This window comes from Eulemur rufifrons, chromosome 3, assembly GCF_041146395.1.
Source record: "Eulemur rufifrons isolate Redbay chromosome 3, OSU_ERuf_1, whole genome shotgun sequence".
NCBI classification, from domain to species: domain Eukaryota; kingdom Metazoa; phylum Chordata; class Mammalia; order Primates; family Lemuridae; genus Eulemur; species Eulemur rufifrons.
Window position 1 is genome coordinate 32,915,715 of NC_090985.1, and position 6,415 is coordinate 32,922,129.

Below are 6,415 nucleotides of genomic sequence, written 5' to 3' on the forward strand. Positions count from 1 at the left end.
TGATCGAGGTGAAGCTGCTCCCCCAGGCTTGCCTCTGTCACTGGACTGTGAACTCAAGGTCAAGGACAGCATCTTACTCCTCTGCTTTCCCGCTTTCGGACAGGTGTGCTCAGGAAATCACTTTTGAGCAAATGACTTCTTCTTGTTGTTGGGTGTCTGGACAGCGGGGAGCACTTCCCAATAGCCAACACTGGAGCAACCTGGTTAGACTCAGAGAGAGCTTTGAACCACCACGGAGTGAAGGATGTTGCATGTAAGGGGCTGTTTTGACAGATGCTGCTGCAAGTTTAGTAACGGGGCTGTGAATGACAAGCCAGTAGGAATCACTTTCTGCAATTAAATCTGATTGTAAACCTTCTCTGGGACCCCTATCCCTCTATCACCTTACTATGTGGCTCAGGCAGGTCCTGTCCCACTCCAGACCTGGGTATTTCCCTGAGTAGCAAGGACATGGACTTACCCATCTGTACGTGCTCTTTTAGTTTCCACCGTGCAGGAGCCAGAGTCCCAAATCCTTCTACATAAAGAAGCCTGGGCTGTCAGCTCCTCCTTCAAATGCTACATGAGCTCCCCCAGGGCTCCATGTTCGAGAAGCTCTGCAGAGTCCACCTGCTCTAAGCATGTGCTCTTCCAGCAGGGTCCTCCGCGGCTGTGGCAGCAGCCAGGGAAGCTGAAGGCTCTGCGGTGGTTTTGGTGAGGAAGATCAGGGCTGAGTCTCTGAGAACCACAGCATATCCTCTTGCTCCATTCCATTTCACCTGGCCACCTCCCTGCCACTGCCCCTATCTTTGGAGACACTCAGCCCTGAATAGCAGAGGGCTGTGAATATATTAATAACTATGTTCTGCCTGCTTTGTTTTTTGCTTGTCTGTTGCACAATTCTTTGTGCATTCATTCATTCATGTGCAAAATATTTATTGAGTGCCCACGATGTTCCAGGCAGTGATTTACGCACAAAGGAGACTAAGACAGACAGGGCCCTGTCCTCCTGAGTCTAGTGGGAAAAGCAAGTGACAGACCAGCTAGAAAGGCAGAAGCAGCATCATCCCATTAGTGCTGTGTGCCACGGCAAGCCTGAGGCAGATTCGTGTGACAGAGGGGATCAGGGGTAGCACCTTTGGATAGAGGTGATGGGGACCCCTGCTACGCTGCCAAAGGTTGACGTGAGCTCTGAAGGCCACCATGTCTGCCACCTCCCTGCTCCCCAGGTCCCAGTTGAGGTGGGCAGGCACACCCAAGCTGTCCATGGAAAGGAGATTTCTGAGACTCGAGATACGTAAGGAAAGAGGAAAAAACTAACATGGGTTGAGGACTTATATATGCCAAGTTTTAACATGGAATAATTTAATGGATCACCTTAAGAAATTAATGAGGTGAGGATGATTTGTGCATATTTTAAAGATGAGAAAACACAGATATGTTCATTAGCCTACTCCTTTCTGCCTGTGGACCCTGCCGAGGAAGCATCTTTAACGTTAACGTCTCTCTTCCCACCACTGTTATGTCTAAGTCAGAGTCTCTTGAAGGGCCCCAACAGCTGGGAAGCTCCTCACCCGAGGGCTGAGCTTTGACACAGCCCGTGGGAGTCCGAGGAGCCGTGTTGAGCAACAGGAACGCTCGCGGACTGTGTGGTGATGAGAGCTCCAAACACCGAACTCTCCGGGGGCTTTGGGTTTGTCACACGTGCCGCTGTGGAGGAGGCAGATGCAGCCGTGCGTGCAAGTCCACACCAGCTGCATGGAAGTCGTGGACCAAAGAGAGTCGTTTCCAGGAAAATTCTCAAAGACCAGGGCCCACTGCACTGTGAAAAAGATCTTTGTTGGTGGCATTAAAGAAGTCACTGAAGAACATCACCGGAGAGACTACTTTGAACAGCATGGGGAAACTGAAGCGACTGAAGTCATGATGGACCGAGGCAGTGGCGAGAAGAGGGGTTTTGCTTTTGTAACCTTTGGCGACCGTGACTCCGTGGATAAGACTGTCATTCAGAAACACCATCCTGTGAGTGGCCACAACTGTGAAGTAAGGCAAGCCCTGTCCAAGCAGGAGATGGTCAGTGCTTCATCCAGCCACGGAGGTCAAAGAGGTTCCGGAAACCTTGGTGGTGCTGGTGGAGGTGGCTTTGGTGGAATGACAACTTTGGTCATGGAGGAAACTTCGGTGGTTGCAGTGACTTTGGTGGCAGCTGTGGTGGTGGCAGTGGGGATGGCCACAGTGGATTTAGTAATGATGGAAGCAATTTTGGGGGGAGTGGAAGCTACAGTGATTTTGGCAATTACAACAATCAATCTTCAAATTTGGACCCATGAATGGGGGAAACTTTGGAGGCAGGAAATCTTTCCCCTGTGGTGGTGGAGGCCAATACTTTGCCAAACCATGAAACCAAGCTGGCGATGCCTGTTCCAGTAGCAGCGGTGGCTATGCCAGGGGCAGAAAATTTTAATTACAGCCAGGACACAAAGCTTAGCAGAAGAGGAGAGCCGGAGAAGTGACGGGGAAGCTACTGGTTATAAGAGATTTGGAGACTCAGCAATTCTGTGGACTCTGCAGTGGTGGTAGAGCCTCACTGCTACAAAGAAGGCATGTTTTAGACAATACTCCTGTGTATGGGCAAAAAACTCCAGGACTGTATTTGTGACTAATTGTATAACAGGTTATTTTAGTTTCTGTTCTGTGGAAAGTGTGAAGCATTCCAACAAAGGGTTTTAATATAGGTGGTTTTTTTTTGCACCCATGCTGTTGATTGCTAAATATAATAGTCTGATTATGACACTGAATAAATGTCTTTTTTTTAATGTGCTGTATAAAGTTAGTCTACTCTGAAGCCATTTTGGTAAACTTCCCCAACAATGTGAATATAAAATTCCCTCAGGGTGATGCCAGGTTCTATGTGAAATTTATTCACAACCTGTGTGGGCGGAGAAACCATTGTCTTCAGAAACCTTGGTGTCGTTGAACTGACGGTTACTGTTTTGACCTGAAGCTCACCGGTAAAAGGAGTTGCCCAGGCAAAATCATGGAAATGTTGGCTATAGAGATGATTGTTGGCCAATACATCTAAGTTGAATAATGGTACCAGATAAAGTTATAGATGGGAATGAATCTTGTGTATCATCCTTTTTCATGTATAATCAATAAATTAATTATCTTGGAAAAGATAAAACAAAAGTGAGAAAAGTGGGGCTTGGGTGAGCAAGTGAATTGCTCAGCTGGTCACTCAGGTGGGAGGTGGGATTTGGGATATGAACTCAGCCACTGGGGTAACACACTGAGTTCCCAGGCATTGAGATCTTACTGTTGCTTTATGTATCAGGTCACTTTAGTCTGTTGACAATTTGCACATAGTTCTTTGCTAGGAGTGCTGCCCTATGCATCCTAAGGTGTTTAGCAGCATCCTTGGCCTCTACCCACTAGATGCCAGTAGCATCCTCTCTTCAGTTGTGACAACCAAAAATGCCTCCAGACATTGTCAAATATCCCTTAGGGGGAAAATTGTCCCCATTGAGAATGACTGGTCCAGAATGTCCATGACTATATCTTGAGAAATAGATTTTTAATCCATGGAAGGTAAGAGATGTACCCTGCCTTCAGATGCCATCTGCAACATGTTGATCACTCCAGATGAGCTCAGATTTTTTTCCTTCTCCAGAAATAGGTTACAAATCACTCACTGGACATTTCCAAGGCCATGTCCCCAAGGCACCTCCACTGGCCTGACACCACGCTCAGAATCTTGCCTAGTGTTTCTCATCTTTGTGAACGGCTTCTCCAAGCTTGTACTTGCTCAAGCCAGAAACCCAGGGCATCATCTTAACTAATTCTTCTTCATCATCCATCTCAGGCAGCCAACTGAGTCATGCCATGCTTTGTCTTGGAACTGTCCACTCTTCTTCATCCCACTGGGACCATGGGTTCACTTAAGCATGCTGGCGGGGGCCTGATGCACATCGATGCCACTGTGGCCAGAACACTAGCAAGTGTTGCCTAGATGAGCAGAATGTCCCTCTTCCTGTCCTCCCTGGTCTTGCCACTCTCCTCATTCCATTGCCCATCCTGTATCCAGAGTGACTAATAACAAAGCCACCATTTAACCATGACATTCTGTTTACAGTCTTGCAGAAGCTCCTCACCGCTTACACCACAAAGCCCAGCTCCTCCTCTGGCTCCCAAGGCTTTGCAGGATATGGCTCCACCTGTTCTCTGGCTTCCCTTCCCAAGGCTGTCTCCTCCATGGCCACGTGCAGTTCCTCAAACATGCCATGGTCTCTCTCACCTCCAAGCCTTTGCTCACGCAGTTCTCTTTGCCCAAAATGCCCCCACCTCTCTCTGACTTCCCACTTGATTTCCTCTCTTCCTCCCACATTGACTTTAACATTCAGCGTAATTAAGAATTAATTACGCTCAGCACCTCCATGAGAACTTCCCTGACCCTCCTAGATTCCTGGGTCCCTCCATGGGGCTCTTGTGGTGTTGTGTGTTTAGACTGGGATAGCACACACCACACTGATGACCACACATGAGTATTTCAGCATTTGAGGATAAAGTGTGTGACTTACCCATTTCTAGCATTACTTTGTTCTTAGCACAGAGAAGGCACACATCCAATACTTTTAAAATAGTAATAATGATAATAAGAAGGGGAATAGCTCCATTTCTCTAACTGGAATCAGATGCTGAGACATGCAGTTCCCAAACATTAGCTCATGAATCTTCACTACCACCCTAGGGTAGGAAATAACATATTAAATGCATTTTACGGCTAATGAGACTGACTTATTTGTTTTCTTCAAATAAAAGAAAACTTGAATTTACATATTCAAAGGGTGCTCTGTTCCAGAGAAAACTGACTCAAAGCAGTCAATACTATTACATATGCCTATAAAGTTATTGAACTAAAGATTTAAAAAAATTATTTGGACAGACAGGCAAAAAGATCAAGTCACATATAAAGGGGTTAAAAGTCAGGTTGACTTCCCATAGGTCATAGCAGCTCCGTGTCAGGGGACTGTGGAACAACGACATCCTCAAGGAGAGCACGCCTGAGTCAAGGATTTATACCCAGCAAACCTGACCTTACAGATAAACAGGTTTAAATACTCAAGGACTCAGGAAATGTTGTTCTCATGCATCTTTCTTGAGGGAACCACTAACAGATAAACTTCATTTCAGCTAGCCAAAATATCACTGGAGAACTTTGGCCAAAGATTGGCCATGACCATTGAGTATATTTAATTAGCAAACTAAGACTAAAACAAAGATGGAATTAAGGTGACAGTGGAATGCAAATACAGCCAAGGAAAGCTGGGGTGGGAGGTGTGTTAATTGTGCTGATAGCTTCATCTGTAATAGCTGGGAGTCTAAAAATTATTGTTTAAAATTGACTAATCAAATAGTAGCGTTCTGAGCTTATTTAATAGTTCAAAGGTAATTGCTAAGAAAGATAATAGTCTTAACTAAAATCTGATGGGCAAAAGGAAGAGGAAACATAGGGATTTTATTATTACTTATGAGAGTGAACCAAAAGAAACTGTCTAAAAAAATAGAAGGCCTAGGTATATTTATAAAGATAATTATTATAATAAAAATGTTAACTTTCCAAATTTTATAAGAATGAAATACACACCAAAACAGGTCACATTTTAAAATTTTAAAGTATTAAAGCAAAAAAATTACATTAAATTATTTAATATATGACAAAATTTAGACTAAATGTTGTTTGTCATATCAGTCAATATAAATGGATTTAGCTTTCTATTAAAGAAAAATTCTCAGATTGAATTACAAAAAACTCGTCTATAATGTATCACATTTAGATACATGGAAAATAAAGGGATTCATATAAATGTAAATACAAGGATGGGTAACATTTGTCAGGCAAAAGCAAAGGAGAAAGCAGTGGTCACAATTTCAATGTCAGACAAAGTGGAATTCTGTCAAGAAAAAGCATTAAATGGGATAAAATTGGAAACTTCTAATACCAAAAGGTATAATTCATGATGAAAATTAAACAGTTACAAATATTGATAACTAAATATAATAGTAGCAACATTCATAAAGGATAAATTACAGGCATTAAAAGGAGAAATAGGCAAAAACACATTGGTTTTTAGAACTTAATGCGTCTTCATTTACTCTCAGTCCCTGACAGATCCAAAAATCAAGACAGAAGAAAATTAAAAATATAATTTATAAGCCATATTGGGAATGTATTTCAAATGTTGAGCCTTGAAAACACTTCGTTTTTTTCTTGTCTTTAGAACATCTAAAATTGAACATACTGGGCCACAAATAAAACCTTAACAAATTCCAAAATGTAAAAACAACACAAATTATTTTCTGACCACAATACAATAAAGCTAGAAATTAATAATAAAGACTGAAAACAAGAAAGGTCATTTTAATTGGAAACTCTAAA

The 6,415-nt window shown here is 43.2% G+C and overlaps 1 pseudogene; it reads left to right on the plus strand.

Moving 5' to 3' along the window:
- The first annotated feature begins 1,501 nt into the window (after nt 1-1,501).
- On the plus strand, nt 1,502-2,443 carry LOC138381620 (heterogeneous nuclear ribonucleoprotein A1-like; annotated as a pseudogene).
- Nucleotides 2,444-6,415: the final 3,972 nt, after the last annotated feature.